The 23786-nt window shown below is 32.9% G+C and overlaps 1 pseudogene; it reads right to left on the bottom strand.

Moving 5' to 3' along the window:
* Positions 1-15310: 15310 nt before the first annotated feature.
* The window catches only part of LOC149578860 (calreticulin-1-like), a 63402-nt pseudogene continuing 54926 nt past the window's right edge, over positions 15311-23786 (bottom strand).

Below are 23786 nucleotides of genomic sequence, written 5' to 3'. Positions count from 1 at the left end.
TAGCAATGAACCACATTGTTTCATTGCTTCTGCAAGCTATTTACCAGCAACCAGATCAAACAGCGGCTTCTTCGGCTCCCTTCCGTCCAACTTTTCCTGTGTAGATCTTTTATGAAGACTAGACTTTTTATTTTCTTGCGGCAGCATCTTAACCTTACCTATCAGAAAATCTGAATTTGGAATTCGACAAGTCTCGCAATAGTCTCAGGAACCACCTGACTCTGTCGAGCGGCTCGCCTTTGATCTAAGTCCTGACGGAGGAGGCGTTCCGTCTGCTCTGCCTCTCTTTTGGCAATGTGCCCGCCTCGAGGAGGCCCGAGAATGCCTTTGGGATCCTTCCAAGTTACCATTAATACTCATCAACTTGCAATTATTTATGCGTTGGAACTAGTTTTAAGATAATAGGAATGGAACAAATAATGCATGTTACTATTGTGTGCATTGTGCTTTGCTTTGTGTGCTTACCCATCCGACACACCTGATTAAAAGCCCCCATGTACAGAATGATGTCTCTGCGAGAAAAGATAGGGGCTGCAGCTGTGCGTGCTAATTCCAACTCTCATAGTCATCCCCATCGCCATTCTCCTTGAAGCACCCTCACACCCGACGTTCATATTGCTCTCATCGCTCAGCGGCAAAGTACGCTGACCATGGGCTAAGCCCAAACCTTGGTTACCGTGCTAAACCAGAGGTCACTTCCTTTGTCATCACTGGTCGGCTCTTGTTTCCGTGAAATGGACTGCGAGCAGGAGCAGCTGAAACTCTATTGGTATTCTTGTCCAGTCTTTCAATTTCGTCAGTTTCCATTGTAGAAGTTATGGGTTTATGGTGTAAAGAGATGGTAGTAACACCATTAATCGATTCCATAGTGAATTATCTCTCTATATTTAGATTCAGTTGTATCATTTGCTTGTCTTTTCATGCAAGATTCTTTTTCTATTTTTGAGCTCTTGACAGAAGTATCATTTACTTTAATTATTGCCTCTTGTCAATCTATTTTTGGAAGGTAATCATTCATTGTCAGACAAGTGCAATATTAAATCTCTCTTACTCATTACAAGCTTTTATTCAAACTTTTTTTAGAAAAGTTTTTAAACTCTTTTTATTATATTCTTATCTGCCATCTGACCTCTATTATTAATTACTAAGTTTTTTTTAGTTATATCTTTCTTAATGTTTTATTTCAAAAAATATTCTTTTTGAATCACTTTCCATCTTGAAGGCATAGTATGAGAAAAATGGGGACATCTTTTTGCCCCATGACTTTATGTTCTTATTACTTTGAGGTTATATTTTTGAACCAAGGTAAATATTGTGACTTTTTATAAATTGTGTCTTTCCAAAATATTAAGTATGGAAAGGTAATTATTTTCTTTAACCAATCTATTTTCATATATTTATGGGGGCCCACATATATGCCCAGATAAATATATAATTTATGACTATAATGATTCAGAAATTAATATATACCTTTGCAAAATGAATTAAATACTCATGTTTACCCTCAATGGAGTTTTATACCTGATATTTATATTTAGTTGATCTTCTTTAAAACATTTTACTTAATTGGATTATGAGTAATCTTACACATTTTCCTTCATTTTGATATTTTGATGTGCCCATAGTTGCACTTTTATGCTTTTATAGCATCGTTCTATGCCCATGTTGGCACTTTATGGTTTTATACCATTGATATACATGATTTATATGATATTTGTTTTGAGTAGCATAGGGAGCCAATTTTTTCAAGGTTAACTATGTAGGTCCCCTCAGTGTAACTGATACATAGTTTCCTTATCTGGCCCATGGAGTATCCCTCCATCCTATATTGGTATGCACTCATTTTATATGGAGTTTCCCTCCATTTGATCCTATCTGTTCCATTTTGATAGGATAATATTTTTATGAAGTTTCCCTCCATGTTATTCAATTTTTGCTCCTCAATGAAGAGGATGCTATTATTGGAGTTTTCCCTCCAAATTCAGATGAGTTAATACAATTTGAAGGAAATATGTTGTTATATCCTCATAATCCATTATTTTGATTATCCTAAAAAAAATCATGATAATTCTACTTTGATCAGCATGTCTCTCCTTTTTACTTTATTTTTGTATATTAATGTGATAATGATCTGCATACATTATTGCTTAGATCATGAGTCATGCATGTTATGGAGGGACGCCCCCATTAGCTTGCAGTGGGATGATTCATTAAGTGGACTATCTATATCCACGTGATTGATGCAAGATTGATGCAAGTATCATTAGTTGGCCTTGTCTGTGGTCATTTGTGCATTAGTATAATATTCTTTTCATGAGAACATTGATCAAGCTTTTTACTCAATTTTTCCTTGTTGACAATTTTTTGAGCATATAATTTATCTTGATATCAGGTTATCTCCATTGTTTTGTGGTAACATATTTTACTCATTGTTTCTCTATAAGAGTTTTATTATCCTTATTCAAAAGGATTTCGAATTTGCACATATGATGGCATTCTACTTGTGGATATTTGTCTTGTTGTTCTTTTTTTCAGGTGATCCATCAAGGAACCTTCTTGGTTTTCCACATATGAAGAGGTGTCTATGCTTCCACTTGATCACATTCAAAGGACTCATGTACTTCTCTTGGATCTACAAATGTTCCATATGGCTTGAAGACAATCACATTACTTCATATTGAAGATTAAGTTGTAGATTTTTGTAAATTATGGGTTTAATACCCTTTGATGTAATTACCCCAAGTAAAGATTAAAGGGGGGTGTTAGAAGTTGTAATCTTTCCTTGGTGTGTTTATAAACCAAGGTTAGAACTCCTTTCTTTATTGTTGTAATATATTAGGATATAAGCCAAGGTATCCTAATATATTTCTTTTTTGTCCTTTTTCCACTACATCTTATTTTGTCATCTAGTGGAATATGTGAGGACAAATATATATTGTAATTTTTAATTTTAGATTATTCCTCCTTAAGAGGAATCTCACACTTGGCCTCACACACATATGAATGGTGGCATTCATAGACATGGGAGTTACATTCTAACTCCTCTCTCTCATCTCTATTTAAGAGATGACCCTCTTCTCTCATTTAACAATGAGGTTTCTTCCTCTTCTCAATTATTGTATTCCTCTTCTCAATTATTGTATGAGCATTGCTCTCTATCTCTCTCTCTCTCTCTCTCTCTCTCTCTCTTCTTAGGCTTTTCATGCCTCATTCATAATGTCACAAGGGGTTTTCTTTGCTTTCCCCTTTCCAAATATCTTGTCTCATGGTGTTGGAGCTTAAAGCTTTCTCTCTCCTATTTTATGGTAATATCTTTTCATGCATTTACTCACTTAGATTCTTTCCTGGTATTTCTTATTTACAGATTTCTTTTTCCATTTCTAACAATTTGATCATAGAGGATCAAGGATACATGCAAAGAGGTGATCTGTTATCTAGCAATAGAGTGCTAACCATAGGATCATTGTTGAGACATTATAATAGGTGAATAAGTTAAATCTCTTAACAGAGTAGTCCTAATAGGCTATTGTAAATCGTTTAATAGGGTTCTTACTTCATTGTAAGTTTAAGTCCTTTAATTAGGTACACTTCTAATAGGTGTTGAAATCCTTTAATAGGGTAAGATATAACAATCTTGTAAGCCTTTAACAGGGAAAACCTTTCACAAGATAGATCATAGTTTATGATCAAAAATTGTAATCTTCATTGAATACACTTTACAACTATAGTAGTGAATATTTGTGAGTGTCATACCCACCCCAATTTTACCTTCTCATTGGAGGGTTTCTAGGTAACCGAATATCTTGTGTCATTTATGTGTTGAATGTTTATTTGATTTCATGCTATGGATGAACATGTTTAGTTTGGTATTTTAGTTTACATAAAAATTATAAACTTCCAGACATTTACATAAGAATCTACAATCTACTCTATCATATACCTTTTTGATGTCTAGTTTGATCAACATACTTGGTTTTTTATTGACTTGGACATAGTGTATCATTTCTCGTGCTATAATAATTTCATCATAAATCAATCAACCATAGACAAAACTAGTTTGATCCTCACTAATAAGGTTAGGTAAGAGCAACCAAAGTTGGTTAGCCAAAGTCTTGGTAATCGATTTTTAAAGAGTATTATAGAGTGTTATAGGTTGAAAGTCATCAATAGACTTTGGTTTCTCTTTTTCTAGGGATGAGAGTGATAAAGGTATTATTTACTTCTCTTAGAAGTTTACCCACGTTCCTAACTCCTTTTGGAGAACTTGTTATGTCATCACCTAAAAAATCCCAGTATTTTTGAAAGAAGGTTGTTGGGAAGCCATTAAGCCCAAGCAATTTATTTGGGTTCATAAGATTTAGAGCTATGTCAATTTCTTTCATAGTGAACTTTTTCATTAGATTTATGTTTTGTTCCTTAGAGATAAGTTTGGGAATAGAGGTTGAAACATCCTTTTGGGCCCTAAGGTTGGAGATTTCTATATTTTTATAGATGTGATCAAAATATGAGATGGTTATTAGGCTAATATCTTGTAGAGAATCCATAATTCTTCCTTCAACATCTCAGATGGATCTTATATGGTTAATCATTCTCCTTTGTTTGGTACTATTATGAAATAACTTTGTGTTCTTGTCCCCATCCTCTAACTGGGTTTCCCTAGACTTTTTCTTATAGAGGAGTTCCTCCTTAGCTAGGAAATCTTCATACCATTGCATGTGATTTTTCTCTTCAAGGAACTTGGGTAAACCCATCCCATGTTTAAAAATCTCTTTGTTGAGAGATTCCAATTTATCCTCAAGGGTGAGTTTATCCTCAAAGATATTGCCAAATAAATGTGAGATCCATTCTTTTAGTTTTTGTTTAATAATATTCAACTTACTAACCACCTAAAAAAGTTTGGATCTAGATACTTTGGTTTCATTCCACCATTTCTTAATCAAATCAATGCATTTATCATCCTTAGGCCACATTTGTTTGAACTTAAAAGGGCATTTCTTGGTCTTTTATCCTTAATAATTTGAAGCTCAATAGGGAAGTGATATGATCTTGAAACTAGTTTAATTTTATCTATGAATTAAATAGAGAAGGAAGATAAATCCCCATGAATGAAGAACCTATCAATATTTTGAGAAATATTACAAAAACCCTTCCTCCTATTATTCTAGTTGAAAGAGTTTGAGGATAATTCAATTTTCAATAGACTAACCCTATGGACCCAGTCTGCCAAAAATTGGATGTTGAGGAGAGATAGATGCTAACACCTCATTTATTTGAAGGTCTAAGGATAGCATTAAAATATCCTCCTAAAATAGAAATATTTGATCCCCCTAGATTAATCCTATCTTCCATTTCCTTCAACACCCTTACTTTATTGTGGTTTCTTGTTGGACCATAAATGTTGAAGAGTCTAAAAGGGACATTAGATTTAATTCCCTTTACTAGCCCACACATCCAATTCATGTTAAAGTCTAGGGAAGATATTGAAACATTCTTAGGATCTGACAAAATAGTAAGGCCCCCTAAGGTTCCCTCTATTGCAGAGTCCTTAATTTCCTTCCAACTTAGGGATCTTCTAAACTTATCCATATCTTCCTTGGCTAGTTTGGTTTCTTGGATAAGGATCATATCAGCTCAAGTCGAAAAGATACAATATTTTAGAAGATGCCACTTTTGAGGGGAACTAAGGCCCTTAACATTCCATGTTAAGATCTTCTCCTTCCCTGCATAAAATAAAGATATTAATTTTGATTTCCCATGGGCTACTCCATCTCTAGATCTAAGCTCCTAAAGAGATTTACAACAATGTTTCATTCATGATTTGGAACAATCTAGGTTGGCTCATATTAGTTGGTGGAAGAAAATTCCTAAAGAATCTTTCTCCCTATCTGACAATATATCTTGATCTAAGAAAACTATCCCATCATTTAGGCTCAGGGGATCCTCTACATGCTCCTCATTATTTTTAAGAATCCAATTGATAAGAATTTTTTTTTCTATTCTAAGTTATTCTTCATCGCATATTTAATCTAACAATTGATTCATTAGATCATCAAATGCCATATTATTTAGGGCATTTACTCAAATATTAAGCTCTCTTTTGACTTGGCTTGGGGTCTCCATGGTTTCCTCTCATAGAGGAATGTCGATGTCATTCTAATCACCTATGTTAATATTGGGTGTACCCCATTCATAGTCAAAACCATGATCAATTTGATCCTTTTCAAGGAGATTTTTATTGAAGCTATATCAACATTAAAAGGGAAAGATTCTTCCTTCACTAGGCTCTTTGTCCTAACAATTACAAATTACAAATTGGGAAATCTCTAATCTCTCCTTCCCATTCTCTAGTTACATGAAAATAGAAACTTCTTCTATCCTCATTAAGAATGACCTAAATATTTGAGGTCAGGGTAACATCTAATGAGTAGTTTGGAGTTGGGGATGAAAGATTGCAAATAATCAGTTCTTCTCTAAAAAGACCCTCAAAAAATCTAGGCTTGATAGAAATAGTTTTACCATTTATGTTAATATCTAGTAGTTTTGGTTTTAATATGTTAACACTTATATGAACAATAATAATCAGATTGGAGCACTTAAGATCAATTTATACAAATTCTTAAAAATATCATAAAGTATTACCTATAAGTTTAAGAATTTCCTTAATAGTTATCTCTATTGGGAGATTTGGTAAAATTATTGTGTGATCTACTTTGAAATATCTCACATTCCTTGAATCAAAAAAGGGTTCCAGTCCAAAAATTTGAAGGGATGGGCATTGAAAACTAGGGTTTCCCCTTTAAGAAGACTATTTTAAAAATCTAAACTATCACAATCAATGCAAAGAAAATTATTTTCCATACATGCTAAGTCTATGTAATTTCCTAAGAGATTTTTAATATACTTTTCCAAATTTGAATTAGGAGGATGTGTTGATGTCAACTTCTTGGGGGGCTAGTGAACGAATAAACAATTTGAGTTAACCTTGGTATTGCTTCTATCTCCATTCTTAGGGGGAACCTTTGGATAGGGTTTCAGGTTCCTTCTGTCCCTTGATCTTGATCTTCTAGTATGATCATATTTTTGTGATTAGAAAAGATAAAACTACCATCTGTTATCCCTACTCATCTTCCATGATAGTTTGAGGGTTGAGGTATTGGAGGAAGGGAACTTCATATTGCAACCTCCAAAAGACATGCCATTGTCTAAGATATCTATTGAAATCTTCATGAGGGTTGAATGTTATTGGATTCACATATTTTTCTCTTAGTGCAGAGGCCATCATATATTTATTTTTCCTAAAATACATCCACTATTCAAATGCAATGTTATTAAAGTGTACGTACAAGAGTTTAGATTACATGTGAAAAAAATTAAAACATAGAATAAACAACATAGACCATTTTTAATATTAAAAGAGAATAAATGTTATTGTGATAAAATAGGAGTAAACTATAATAGAATGAAAATTGTATGCACACTTTCATGAGATATTAGATAAGTAGAATGTCCAATGAATGGAAGGGATGTCTAACACACCACTAAATGTTGAATTTGCTCCTACTGCATCCACTACTTTTGATTCACCTTCAAGGATTGAATTTCTATTTTTTTCTCAAAAAATTTACCTTCTTAATAAGTCACCCTTGGCTTGTTAATGATGAATCTCACATATGAATTGGATGATAATATTCCTTCCAAATTTTATAATTGTTGAAACTTGAATAAAAAATGACGCCCTTAAAAATATGTTGTAGTCCTATTGAGGGTTTGAATTCACTTCACAAAATTGTATTGCTTCCTTATTGGATGAATCAGATTACTCCTTATTCATTGATTTAGACTAATCCTTATTCTTTGAATCAATGAATGTTCCTTCCAAGCTAGTCACTATTTTTCCTTTGGATTTTTGAAACTCTTTGCCAAAAATGGGTCTAAAATGAAATTGTTGTTAGCCTTGATAGAAATCAAATCTAATACAGACTTTGAGGCTGAATTTGAATTTAGAAACCTTTTTCTTGGCCCTTCATGCTTTTTTTCTAATAAAGCTATTAATTTGTTTGTTACAGTGAGAAGCGCTCAGTTCCTCCTACAATAACACCACTATTGTTTCCAAAACTCCTCTACTGTTCACACCTAGATAGAGAGATTTTGTTTAGCACTAATTCTATTTGATCTCTAAATGTAGCTTTGAATCCTAGACACAAAATTATTTCCTAAAGGTATACTTTTGCTCAATTGTTGGTGTCTAGGATAAATTTTTCTTTTTAACCTTTGATTTTATGCCCAAATTCAAATTTCCCACTTGGCTATTTTAAATAGGCATTCAATATTAAAATTGATTTTGAATATCAATTGAATAGTACTATGGAGGATATTGAAATTTGAAAGTGGGTGATCCCTTGCTTTCACGTGCTTCAATCAAACAATTCACAAAAAAATGTCTTTACGTATATAAGCCTCTATTATTAAATCTTAATAATTCAACATTTCTTCTTATGCATAAGTTTTATCTTGAATTCACCTCACTCATCTACAATGTTATAACATAATATTGGTTAAATTTAGCACTGGAGTGGATGAAGGGATTTTTCTTGTTTAGTCTTAATCCTATCCTAGTACTATTGTCAATAAACAATTTTGAGATCTAATTGAAATTCTATTTTTTTCAATTTTCTTTCTCTCTAAAAATTTGATAGGATCAGATTTGTATCTTGTTTTGAATATTTAGATCACCACTATTGCTAGAAACCACCTTGGTTTGCTTGGCTGTAAATTTCATTTGGTCTTAATCTGCCTTATATGTTTGCAATTCTGAGTTTTTATTTTCATTTAGATCTGCTATGCTCTTAAAATTGTGGATGGATAGTGAACTCACTACATTATATTTCAAGTCTAATATAATTAAATTTTATTATATTAAATATAAAAAATGGGGATATTAATTATTAGTTTAAAGCTTTTAAATGTTATTGGTACAAGATGATATTGATTTAATTTAAACTCTATTTTTTAATTGAATATGTATAATATTTAAATTGGATTTGAGTAAATATTCTTTTATTTAATCAATTTTGATTTATTATATTTTAATAAAGGAATTTTGTTAAATTGCAAAAGTAATATCTTTATTATTGATTTATTCCTTTTTAAGAAAGATTAGTACTATTATTTCACCTTAAGAATTAATATTAAATGATGATATTTCTTATTTGTAACCACATGTTGTTATGATGGTTAAATATGTCCTATTGGCCAAACCAAATTTTTGAAAAAAAAAAAGAATGAAACCTATGACAGAAACTGGTATTTTCTATGTCTTTTTGAAGCTTGTAGTTTTTGTTTTCATGATGGGTTATGTGAGATGTTCAGCTGATCAACTAGGATGTACACCAGAGGCTTTTCAAATTATCTATACATTGATTATTTTGACTGGATGTCATATTGAATCTTATGATTTGATTTAGGATTTATATTTATGAGATATATTGTATTGAGAATTTATGATGAATTGAATTTGAGAATCAATATACTATTTTTGTGTTTCCTATCATGGAAGAAAGTTTGATCTTTTATTTCTTTTTGTAATATGACATAATTGTGGTTTGTGAACTTAGGAGAGGTTATTTAGGTGCATATCTATGGGAGTGGCTTACAATAAGGGCATGAGACCTGAAGTGGCAAGTGCTAGGGTAACCTATTGTAAGTTGTGTAATAAGTGATAACATAGTAATTACAATCTCTAGACTCACATTAATAAGAAAAATTAGAAAGCTTGCCTCATTCATGCCTTGAGTGCTTGTATAGGTTAAGGATGAGAATGGAATAATACCTAGAGAGAGTTATGCCTTTCTCCTCATCTTCATAAGAGGGTATTCTAGTTCTACATGTGTCATATTGAGGGTCTGAGGTCTAGAGTGACTAGTCTAGGGTAACTAATCATTTGATGGATTGGGTGTTGGAAATATAATAGGGAAAGTAAAATTTGAGAGGGGGGAGGGGGGTGAATTAGTCCTTCAAAAATTTAACCATAAATTCATTCCTGACACATCTATCTCATAATTTGCATGTAAACTAAAATAGCTAGCTAAACATATTCATCCATAGCATGAAAGAAAATAACATTCAACACATGTACAACACAAGATATTTGGTTACCTAGAAACCCTCCCATGAGAAGGTAAAATTGGGGTCAGGATGACAATGTTTCATCATAAACTATGATCTACCCTATGAAAGGTTTTCCCTGTTAAATGCTTACCATGTTAAAGGATTTCAACACCCTATTAGAAATGTGCCTAATTAAAGGACTTAAAACTCACAATGAAGTAAAAACCATGTTAAATAATTTACAATAACCTATTAGGACTACTCTATTAAGAGATTTAATTAATTCACCTACTAAAATGTCTCAGTAATGATCTTTTGATTAGCACTCTGTTGCTAAATAATAGATCACCTCTTTCCTGATGTGTAATTGATCCTCTCTGATCAGATTTATCACTTCTGTCCTCTAATTCCTCTCCTCTATTCTCCCCTAACTAATTCTACAATATATCTCAATTCAAAACTCATAAGCCACCATGAATTCTCTATTTGTGCATGCAAACTTTTCTCTTTGCTCCTTCTACACTCATAATGTTTAGGGTTTGTCCTCCTTAAGAAGACCTAAGTGATCTAGGGTTAGATATGAATCAATGAATGTGATTCATCTATCTTGCCACTTAAAATATCCCTTTAGTTTATTGGTTGCATGTACTGCATAGGGATCCTCAATAAAGATTCATCCTTATCATCTATAATCTCAAAACAATCCTTAAGTTAGCTCAACAATAGTTTACATAAAAGTTTGTGCCTTTACAAAAACAATGTCCAAAACTATTTACTTGGCACTTGAAGTGTTTGATCCTCAACATCCATTGTCTCTTCAATGCTACAACTTAGCCTCTAAATGACTTGGCATCCACTGATCACTTGGCATTTGAATAACTTGACATCTAATATTTTCTAGATACTTGAGTGACTCGAAACTTACTAGTTACTCAATACATACTATATATCTCTCGCTTAGCATATACTATCTGGTAACTTATGCTTGACATACATTACTTGTTCCACATGAACTAAGAAAATGACTTAAGTATATTTTCACTCATATGTCAAAACCAATATGAGATTAAAAATCTCCCCCTTTTGACACGAGTGTTAAAAATACTTGGTCATGCATGAATAAACTTAGCTCTTGAGCATAACTCAAATAATATCCATTTTGTACTTGGCTTACATACAAAATTTAAAAACTTTAAAATTTTGTAAAACTTATGAATCTTTAGTCATAACTCAAAATTCTATAATTCCCCCTGAGTTTATTGTTCCATTATAAATCTAATACTGAATACTCTTACTGAGTAGATCTATTGTGCTACCTCTATCTCTCATGAATCTGAAACTAAATACTCTTGCTAAGTAGATCTGCTATGCTAACTCTTTCTTTGTAGTCTCTATTTCTATTTTGTTTCCCCCAAAACTTATCTTTACCTTTATGTATTATCTCCCTTTCTTCATTCTCTCCTCCTTTTGACACTTATGTCATGGGTTGTACACAAATTGTGTGTTTGTCCAAGAAAGATTTATGGACCTCCATCATTATCTTTAGTGATGCATCCTAGTTGTCACATGCTACCTCTAGAGATTTTATTTGTATGTCTAACTTGACAGTAAGGGTGACTAAGCCTTCATGTGTAGAAAGATTGGGATCTTTCTTCAACAATGTCTCTACATAGGCTAGTTCCTTATGTAACACCTCCATGTGAGGGGTTAACATGGATTGGATGTTGATCAATGTAGCCCTAATATTTTCATCTTAAGCATGTAAAGATGATAACTAACCTTGTGCTGATAGTAAATTCTTGAAATGAGACTGACCTTCACCAGGAGATCGTGGTAGAATGTTACGTATTTTATTCAAACCTCCCTCTAGATGGTCAATATGTCTCTACACTTCTTGTGTTAATAGGGAAACAACACATAACTTGGTGTAAAGAGAGAAAATATGTTCCAACATCTTCTTCATACCCTCAATCTTAGTTGCTAACTCAACTTGGTGTAGTGCAATGGCACTAGATATTTGTTCATCCACCTTTGTTTGAAATTTCTCCTTAGACCATTCCAGTAATTTGACATTAGAATCTTGATCTTCATTATTAATTTTCTCTACAATATTTACCAACTGATCAATTATTGGCTTGGATTAATTAGGTTTAGGGAGGCTAAATGCATCAAGAAATATGTTCTTGATGTCATGAAGTGCTTGTTTCTACCTATGCTCCCTTTTGAGCAGTTCTTGGTGTTTCTTCCTTGCAGAGCATCTTGCAATATGCTCATTTTCTCTATTGTGATTATTGTAAGATCATACTTTGGCAACTCAATCACCTCATCTAAGTTTATGTCACCATAGGATGTCACCTCATCAACCTTAGCTGTGCTAGGACTTGGCCTTGATGCTTGCAATGGTGTAGCTTTGATACTTGGCCTGTGAAGTTCTTGACTAGGAGTAGGAGTAGTAGTGTCTTGTAAGGTAACTAGTGTCTATATTTCTATCACTTCCTCTAGCTTCATATTCAAGATTTAATCTTCAATCCTATCCTTCTCCTTTTCTTTGATTTCTTCTCCACCTTGTGCTAGTAGTGTAGGTGCAAGACTAGCTTCCTGACCTATTTGGACTAGAGTCCCTTCTTTCTCAATTATTGTAATTGTTGATACTGAAACATTTTGTACCTTAGTGTTGATATGTGAAGGCATTATGTCCTTCCTTTGATATTCTACCGTATGCATGATGGGTTGCACCTCTGTAGATTTAGGGGGGGCAATGGGAATTGCTTGTGGTTTCTCCCATCCAAATGCTAATTCTACCTTTTCAATCTCTCCACACTGACCAAAATAGGATGATTGCATGGTTGTGATTATGTGGTGGACTCAGTTAATATCTTCTACATATCCTCCTTTTTTAGGGGATTGATGTTCTAAATGGTAGTGTTAGAAACATCCTTAACCTTTACTATATTTGTTTGAGGACTAACACTCAGCATATGTACTTCTAGTACATTTTGGTCTTGTTGTTGCTCTTCTTCAATTGTTGCCTCTATAGTGCCTTCCCCATGTACTTCCATTGTAGATTCATCATTTGGTACTTCAAATAACTCCTCTTCTTCTTTGTCTCCACCTACTTCCTTAGGTATTTTCTCAATAGCCTTTTGTGTTGTTAGCTCATAGATCACCTTCCATACATGTGCACTCTATTGAACAACCTCTATAATTTTGTTCTATAGAATGTTAAAGGCTATATATTTTTTATGAAGGGTGTTCCACTCAATACCTTAAATGCATAATAGAAACAAAGAAATAACAACAAATGTGAGAAAAAAATATGGACTTCTTATTTGCATCATAAATGCAAAATTATAGAATTCATAAGTACAATATGCTAACCCATATGGGTGCCTTCAGTGCAGTAATCTGTAAGACTACGTTGTGAACTACCACCTAAAATTGTCCTAGACAATGTTTGGGCCTTTCTTAGATAGGCAATTTTATGTTGTCCGAGAAGGTTCTAGACATTGAAACTTAATATCTAGGGCCGACAAACCCTAAAAATACATATAGAGTTTACCAAATACATATTTGACAATTATTTTAGATGTTTCAAGTAGCCCAACTTTGGAAGGTCATAACTCTTGAACTATTGCCCTAATTGGCTATTATAACCACTTTTCAAAAACATCAACTTTTGATCTATAGGCTCAGAACCATGCTAGTGCCCTTCTGTCAAGTTTTCAGACCTCATCCATGAACTCTAAGGCTTCCAATGGTGAGCCTAAAAATTTTCTTGCAAATATTTCCACCAAAAATCTACAATAACTTCTCTACTACTTAAGGTGGAGCAATGAGATTATTATGGTGGGCTTATAACTCTAAAATGAACCTTCTTGTAGAAAATGAGAACATTCTAAGCTCATATGAAAAACTTACTAAAAATAACAAGTTCCCATAAATAGTAACCACCTTGTCTACTAGTCCTTATTAAGATAGAAAAGAGGTGATGCAAGATTACTATTACACATAGGATGCTCTTGCATAAATTTTGGAGAAAATCTTCCCTCACACACACACACACACACACACACACACACACACACAATTGATTGGGTTTCTAATCTTGACTTGGTCAACATTGTTGATTTAAGGCTGCTTCTTCTGACCTTGCACTTTCTTGTTTGTGGGTTTTTCTTAAACATAGTTCTACATCCATCCCCAGTTTCAAGCGATTTGGCAATGCATCTATTTTCTGCAAGAAACAATACCCATTTCTTGTTTTAGTTTCTGATAGGTCTTGCTGAACTCTTTCATTTGGAGAGAAGGTTTCTATCATGATAGCAATGCATAAAACATCTCAAGGTGTATATATATACATACATACATACATACATACATACATATAAGTATATATGTTTAAACACATATATAACATGTGTGTTTATATTCAAGAATATGCAATTGGCAGGTATAAAGCTAAATCACACAACCTTTGCCAACATTGTTGTTGCCTATACCAAAACAAGAGCTTTGGAATAAGCTATGGACATGTTTTAAAGCATAAATAATTTTTGTCAAATGTTGTAGTCACAATTGCCATGGTAGACATGTTTGAAAAAGGGAAGTATATATAGAAAAGGCATGTGAATTTTTTGATAAAATTCACGAACAAAGTGTGGTCATGGCATGCCATGATTGCCAAAAATGCATCAAAATAGATTTTATGAGATTATATATATGTTTAAGTTGTGATTGTCTTATTAGACATGCATGCAAAATTAACAATATCAGATTTCCATAGTCCATTTGTAATGCAAGTTCATTTTGGATTTGATTGTGTGTGTTTTTTAACATCATCATTTTAGATCACTCTCTGTAATCCATCATCAGGATGACAAAGTGTAGGATGCATGCAAAATGTCAAATCATAGGCAAGGCATGTGAACTATTTTATAGAATGCCTTAGAGAAATGTGGTCTCTTTACAGACATAGCTTTCTATATATATAATGTTGGTATCGATTTCATGATGTATTTTGGAAATTTCAATTTTACAATCGCAGGATTTGACAATCATCTCATAAAGTGGGTGTTGCTAGTGTTTTCACATATTTGTCAATAAGCATGGTATCTAGATGGTGATTAAAAAGAATTTTTCTACATTTCAATCTTGGTGTCTAAGTTGACTTTTAAGGCTTTACATATAATTTTTTTGTAAGGGTTTACATCACTTTTCTACTATTGTTGTAAGGGTTTGCGTCACTAGACTTACCTTTCTCCTGCAAGAATTTTAGACCAAGATTTAACATTAACAAACTAAATACTTTTGAAGATCTTATTTGCATGGTCCTAAATAATATGTCTATAATCACAGGCAAACAAGAAGCCCAACAATTTACTAGAAAATAAGCAATGTGAATCATGAGAAGATAGAACTATAAGATACATCACCTCTTCCTCTTTCTTCTTCTTAATCTCTTCAAATGCTGCCTTTTCAACCTAAAAAGACAAGGAACAAAATCATTAGAAAATAAGAATGATTGGCTCTACAGTCAATATAAACATCTACAAGAGAGAATTTCAAAAAAAGACTGACTCACATCTTTTTTTTCCCCATTTCTCCTCTACTAATTTATTTTCATATTCAGGGTCATCATACACTAAAATATTATCAAATAAAGTTCCTGATTTGACTAGTTGTACAAGAAAATAGAAGAACACAAATTGTCAAAAGGAATCAATTACTCATTGTCAACAAGACACTACAAGTAGACCGAGTTAACAAATTTTAAGATGAAATACATATACAAACCTACCATAACTCAATTCCAATATATTTCAAAATAGGAATACATAGAGCTCAGGATCATCCTTGAATTCTATTTACAATAAGATTACAATTAAGTGTTAGATACTAGAGTATCAGGCACCATAAGCAATCAAAGATCTAAATCCCCAATGATACATCATTTGAAAAAAATAACTAGAGTGCTGGACACCATAAGAAATCAAAGATTAATATGCATACCAAGATTGTCAATTAGTGGAGCCTCCATTTGCCCTTGAAGTTTGGATTCTTGATTTTTTGTCAATTTTTTTATGTGGTCTCATAAGAAACCCATTGTTACAAGCACTAAAGAAAGCAAGATAGATGCAGGGTACCAACAATGTTCAAATATCAACACTTAACACAATTTACCTTCATCTATACCTTGGCCTTCCAAGGACCCTTGTATTCTAGGTTTGGAATAGTTGGAGTTTTCTATTCACCATCTTCCTCATCATCCCAATCCTCTAGCTGAAAAATATAAGAATGGATAATTATAGATAGTAGTCATAATCAATACATATAAAACTTTACTAGAACTTGATTTGGCCATTGAAAAGTGAGAATACATTTCCATGAAATAGATGGATATAAAACAAAATTTTAAGACTTTATGTAATCACCAAAGATTCAAATGCCTACCTTAGTGGCATTTGGATTAGTTATTTCCTATGGTACATCATCATAACCCTACACAAAGGAGGGTATTAATCTTTAGAGAAAACTTTCCTCCTAACTAAATGCATCAATAAGCAATTATTCATTAGAGACCATAGCAATTAGTTAAATGATGGGGACACAACCCAACAACAGAATAGACACAATAGAAAGGGGGAATTATATTAACTGAGAAAATAAGCTAGTACAAATAATGCAGAGAAAATAAACTTCAAAACATGCCCTACGGGCTTACAATAGCATAAATCTGGAGAATATTTCTCCTTTTAGCACCTCCTCTCAAGCTCCAATCCCAAAAACTGCCTTTTACAATGCCAAAATCTCCTTAAATAGACCCTGGAGGGTTAAGGACTAGGAGTACATTCTAGAAAGTGCTAGTAGGCATCCACCGACAAAATAGAAGGTTCCAAAAGCCGCGTTAGAAGTCGGTGCAAATCTAGAAGAATCCAGAAACGGTAGCCGAACTTCCGGGATGCATAACTGTCGAACCGTAGCTCTGATTGACGAACCGTTTACATTTTTGGAAAGCTCTCGAAGTGCTCTATAGCCCTATGGACCAGCTTTGCTTGTCCCCCATTTTTTGACCCTTTTTGAGGTCATTTAATGCCCCAAACCTGACTTTGAAGCATTCTTAGGAGGTCTCCAAAACCCGAAAAATTGCAATAACTTTCAAACCATGGGGCCTTTTGACCTGATTCTTTTTCTGGAATGCTCTAAATCTCAATTACATTCATCTGGCCAAGTCACACCTTCTAGGTCATCAAAATGATGGCCAAATTGCATGCTCCTATTTTTTTGAGATTTTCAAATGCACTGATAGTTGAACTATGAGAGTTGGAACCTTTATTTGAGCCAAATGGGTATCCAAAAATGTAAAGACATGAAACAAAAACTAAGTCTAAGTACATTTTTTTGGGTGACACAGGATTGCCTTTATACCTTTGGATGCTCCTGCATCATTAAAACTAGTAGAATACTTTGTGATTGTAAGCAACTCCATTATACCTTAGGTTTCTTGTCTTTTGGATCAGGAATGAATTCCTTCTCCTCCCACTCCTTAGGTTGCAACCACAAGGATTTGGATTCATCATAAGAAAAGCAGTGCAGTAGTGCACAAAAGGTTTGGTCCATAAGATCCAATGGAAAAATACCCATACCTTTTTCACATTAGGATCCTTGATCTTCTTTGGTGGTAGTAAGTCCCAATCCTTAGATAGACTCCCAGATTCTTTTTCAGTTTTGTTAATAAGAATGCTATATGTTGCATTAGGTTTAAGAATAAAAGTATATTCATGTGCCAATTGATTAGTTTCACATGCAACCTCCTTTTTAATAGGATTGTTCTTTCCTTTATAGGCTAGTGTAGCATGAAATTTCTTAGTACTATAACCACAAATGTCAAGTCCAAACATGATGCTGTTAAAAAAAAAAAAAACAAGCAAATGCGTCAATAGAGACTCTAAACTCCAAAAAAAGATATAACTAAAAATCCTAGCAAAACAATATTTTTGAAGATTATTTATAGTGCACACTAAATACCTATAAGGTGTCTCTCCACTGAATGTCTTCTGGTCTAATTCATCATTTATCAACATTAGATAGCCACCACCACAATCAAGTTTCTATTCATGTTTGACATAAAACTAAAGAACAAGGGTCTTATCCTTGTTGTTGAATTCAAGGAACTTGGCTGAGGTGGCAAAAAACCTATAGTCTAGACTGGTTTGGATGCCTGATTCCCACAAACTAGTTCATTCCATTGAGAATAAGAAGAATAGAAAACAATCAATTTTCATGTTCACAAGAGCACTTAAATAACCAAGTCCTAAATCTTAGCAAAATAAGAAGATATGACTACACACGCTTGTCCTCTAGATCCCCATGCCATTTCCTTGCTGTGTGAACCCACTCTCTAGCTGTGCCTTCATCCTTTTTCTAATTAGACTACACCCAACAACTCTCCCAGCCATCTATTTGAAACAAATTAAAAGAGTTAGCTATATAACCAATAATTAGTCAATGAAATTTACTCAAAATTAAATAAAAGTACACAACTATGAAAGAACAACTCAAACTTCCAGTTCCATCAAATACATATAGCTTATACAATCATCAAATTTAACTACAAAATATAATACAATAGTAAAGACACCGAATAAAAAATTGTGTTGGGTTTCAAACAAAAGAAGTTCATTTAAGTCTATAGATTATCAACCTATAAGTAGTCGAGTCTTTCAAACTGGTTGATGGAATGTCTAGAACTTTGACCATGCCTACGATTAGGCTCATACAAAAGGAAAGGCATTGCCTTTAACTAGCCATCAACCAAACTATAGCAATCAATTCAATTTTTGGATAAAATGCAATATGAAAAGGATAACATAGTATTACACACAATAATTAAGGCATGAACTATATGTCCTTTTAGTGAAGCCTCATTAATCCAAGTCTTAATAGAATAAGCTTACATACACATAAATTTACTACATTAGTCCTAAATTATACCTGTTAACAAAGTTCAAATAGCCTTCTTGACAGTCTTGCCAAACTTACACATTTATGAAGTTATGTTATGGAGAAACCTATATAGTCATAGCCCAAAAATCTATGTATTAGTAGCATACGAATCCATATGATTGCTACCACCCTTGACATCTACAAAATTCAAAAACACAATGCTAGCCAAATCAAAAGAAATACCTTATAAAAACTGAAATAGTTGGTGCACATGAGCACGGTAATTTATCAAGAAGAGGGTATACATATAATTATGTCAAGGCAAGCCTATGAAGGTACCAAGGCTGACAAGAAATCCCAACCTGGCCACCTTTTCCCATTCCCAAATTATTAAAAAGAGAATGACTTTATAGTTACACAATGCCAAATATTGTCATGATAAAACTAGGATGACTTGACTTTGTTGTCATGCAAGCATTTGTTGCCATGAATGATAGTGAAGAATGTTAGCTGAAGAGTGAAAAGCTTTAAAAATCAACAAAAATATATGAAATTGATTTTCTTTTAGTGGAGGGGGTGTTATGTACCAACTTGGTTTTTTGTTTATAGTTTTTTTGTAAGTTTTAGATATTCTACTATTCTCGATTCCATCAATAACTTGCATACTTCCATTAATAATTTATGAATGAAGGATCTCAAACATATTTTTATACTATAAGTATATAATTATATGGAGAAGATTGTTTGTTCTTAGGAAGTGGAAAACAATAACCTGTACTTAAGTCCAAGCCATCATCTTCACCATAGGACAAAAAGGAAATGGAATCCATCCCAAAGACAAAAAATAGTATATTTAGTATCATATTATCAACAAATTGATTTCACCTAAAAATACTACTTCAAAATGCATAGTATCTTTGCTGAAAAAGTTGAAATAGATCACAAAATATGAAGATTCTAGAGGGTAAAGAAATGGTACAATCAATAGGATTTTTAACCAAGGAACTTTAATTGGAGTTGAATGGAAACATCACAAAAAAATTGTCATTTAATTGATTAGGACTCAGTAGCTCTGCACAGGCTTTAGGAAAAATGTCATTTGTAAGAACATCTTAAAGAATGTCACCATCAGAGTCAAATTGGGACAAGTTCCTAGCTTTGCCGCTTCACCTGATCCATTTAATCAAGGTACTAACTTGGAGAAAGAAATAGTTTCAAATTTTAAGCATCATTTCATTATGTTGCAAGATTCTTTGAAGAGACGTGATGAATCAAATCATTACTATTCCCAAGGATTCTAGAATCATCTACAATAGATCGAAGTGTCATTGCAATTAAGCTAGAAAACAAAGCAATAAAGCTCTCCTTGTAGGAGGTTAAGTAATTGTATAGGACAAACACACTCAATATATTCAAAAATCCCTCTATAAATACCACAAATGATGTTGGAGATGTATTGATTCTAAAATTACTTCTACCTAGTTCTTCCTAACTAGAATAAGTTGAAAACTATCCATGGAAGCATACGGTTGACTTACCTCAGACAACCTTCACCTTTAGAGCCAATTCAATAGCATGTGAACAAAAAATAGAGAATTTGTGGGATGAGAAACATATATTAAATAGGATTGCAAACAAGAACACTAGGGATATTTTTACTCTTCACGATGGTCCCCCTTATGCCAATGCAGATTTGCATATTGGGCATGCCTTAACAAGATACTGAAAGATTTTATCAATAGATATAAGCTACTTGAAGGGTATAAGGTGCTCCAGCTCCTTCACTCTTGTAGCTCCCACACTCTGTTAAAACCAAATTGAATGCTTGTGTAGCTCCCGCGAGCACTCCATGAAACATAACAATGAAATAGGAAACCCTTTTTCATTTTAACATGTTAAGCTTTTGTTGGTCAAAATTTTGACCAACACGGGCATGGATTTAAAAAAAGAAGATATTTTTCCTTCCATATTCCAACCAATCTAAAACATTTTAATAGATGGTGGAAAATTTTATTTGAAAAATGAGGTCAAATGTACTAGTGGTGGAATGATCCTTGCTATGTCAATTATGTCAATATAACCTATATGCAATGGAGATGTAATGGCATTGCTTCCACCAATGCAAATTGTTGTCACTAGTATGACTTTGATAACATGCAATATCTAATCCTTATTTATTGCTAATGGTGATACAATTGTATTAATGTTGTTTCTAGTATAATCCTTCAATGCTTGCAATCAAATCTAATTATTTCTTAAAGTGAGATTTGATGTTTCCGATTTGCTGATAGGCTTATGAAATTTTGGAAATGCTGCTATGTCTGATATGATTGAATAATTCCTGCAATAGGGGTGCTATGTCTGATCTTTCTTTAAATGTGTGCAACCAATAATGCCAAAGGTAGTTGTTCAACATAACATGTTTATTTCAAATTGATGTTCAAATAAATGACAACAAATGTCCTTTTATACCATGCACTTGGTGTGAGAAGTCACGTAGGATAAATAATTCTCCCTATCTCTTTGTAATGCCACTCTTCATAATAGCTAATTGTAACACAACCTTGTAATTGCTTCCTTCCATTATTAATTACTTATTAGAGCATATCATAATTCACTATCTTAATTTAGATTGGGCTTGATTAACATTTTCAAGGTACCTATTCATGATTAGTAATTTTCAAGAATGGATTAACATTTTGTCTTTACATAATGGCATCAATTTGTTAACAAATCAATGCTAACATTAACATAAACTATCATATTATGGATAAGTTAGTCTTTTTTATCTTTATCGATCACTGTTTATGATATTGATTATGGATGTTATTCAATCATTAATGTTTGAAAACATTAGCCTCTAATGTGATTGGTTCATGCCTTAGCCAATACTAGTTGCCAATGGCCATCATTGATTCTTGAAAATATTCTCCATTAATTTTTTTCTTTGATGGTGAACATGGATCCTCCCTTAGTTGATTTATTAATCTTTCTCTTGCTCTGTAATTGTTTAGTTATTATAGAACTAAATAGATATACTGATATTAGCATTCACTCTTCAACCCTTGATATTATTTGTTGTTCCTTATCAACCATTGATGCTTTTTCCAACTCCCTTAATCTTGTTTGTGATTTTTGACACTTGTCTCAATTAAGGTTCTAATCTTGCTCACTACTTTGCAATGCATTTATTTTGAACATGTATTTGATTAATATCTTTAATTGATATTGATCAATGTAATCTTATCGATATCTTCTTTTTGATGCTTAGTGACCTTCTTTGTTGGTTAGCTTCCTCACAAAATTAATTATATGATCAGTCTTAGTAGGATTCAGATGAATCATCAATATGCATTGATTCTGACTATCCTTTGCAATTGTTGATCAATTTATCTACACAATTGTAGTCTATAAAATTCATGATGATGTCTTGAATGTGTCAATGACAATGAAGATACATAATTGGTATGATTGACATGTTGCCCACTTTCTTGGAAAATTCATCAAAATCTTGGACTAATCCTTATTCCTTTGATGCAACTATGGACTATCCTTATTCCTCTAATGCAACTAGGAAAACCATCTTATTCATAAGACTTCATAGTTTCCCAAACATCTTATTCTTCTACTAATACATATGTACATCTAATTTTAACTGTTAATGTGCTATTGATGTCAAGGAATGCCACTCCTTGTCCACAAAAGTACTTTATTTTTTGGATGTTATTAGTCCAATAATGGGTATACCATTGTAAAGTAGGTATGTCAATGTCTCTAGTTCCTTGGTATATGACTAGGTATAGAATCTGGTAGTTTTTAGTTTTGTTACACATAACTAAATATTTTTATATATGGAAACATAGGATTTTGTTGTGTAATAAGCCTTATTTCCTCCTTCTAGTTAGCCTTCATTTCATTATTCTTATATAACTTTATGAAATGAAGACTTTGCACTATAATTGTTTCTTCTTTCAATTTCCTGGTTATATTCAACTCTATACTAACATGATTGTAATGACCACTCCTGATTTTTTTCTTTTATGATAAATGAAACAAGATATATCTACTATTGATTGTTAGCTTCAAATTGCATGCACACTAATTAAACTCACACATGCAAATAATTTAAAAGATAAAAAATTGGTTGAGTGGGGAATATCTACTCCATCTCAATCAGTGCAATAATATGAAACTCACAAATACAATGCTCCCAAGTCCTAAAGATAAAAAACTTGATGAGTGAAGGATGTCTACTTCAACTCATTTATTACAATAACATGAAATAGGGACTAAGCATGCAACTATCTAATTGAGTGGTGGTTGGCTGCTACTTTGAGAATGTTTATAATATACAATAAACTTCGAAATACAATATAGGGATCAAACTTGAAATACTTAGTGAAAACCAATTAAAATTGTCGATCTAACATACCTAGTTGCTGAAAAATAAATTAAAATACATGCAACAACAAAGCCATAAAATGGGTTTCAAAACCCTAACCATCTACACCAAGAACTTTGAGATGGATTATTGGAGCATGAGAAATGGTGCCACAAACCAGCTATAAACCTGTGCAATATCCTAGGAGATGAAAAACTAGCATTAAAAATACTGGTCAACAATGATTAGACCCAAAAATTTACAAAATCTCCTCAATCAGCCTCACAATTGGGCTCTAAAACTCTGCTTCTCAAAGAACCAAATGTATCAGCACTATTAAAACTTAGTTGTGAAC

Source organism: Cupressus sempervirens, chromosome 1 (genome assembly GCF_028749045.1).
Source record: "Cupressus sempervirens isolate cs-2001-9-10 chromosome 1, ASM2874904v1, whole genome shotgun sequence".
In the NCBI taxonomy this organism is placed as follows: domain Eukaryota; kingdom Viridiplantae; phylum Streptophyta; class Pinopsida; order Cupressales; family Cupressaceae; genus Cupressus; species Cupressus sempervirens.
Note: the sequence above shows the minus strand (reverse complement) of the source record. Positions and strands in the feature narration are given on the sequence as shown.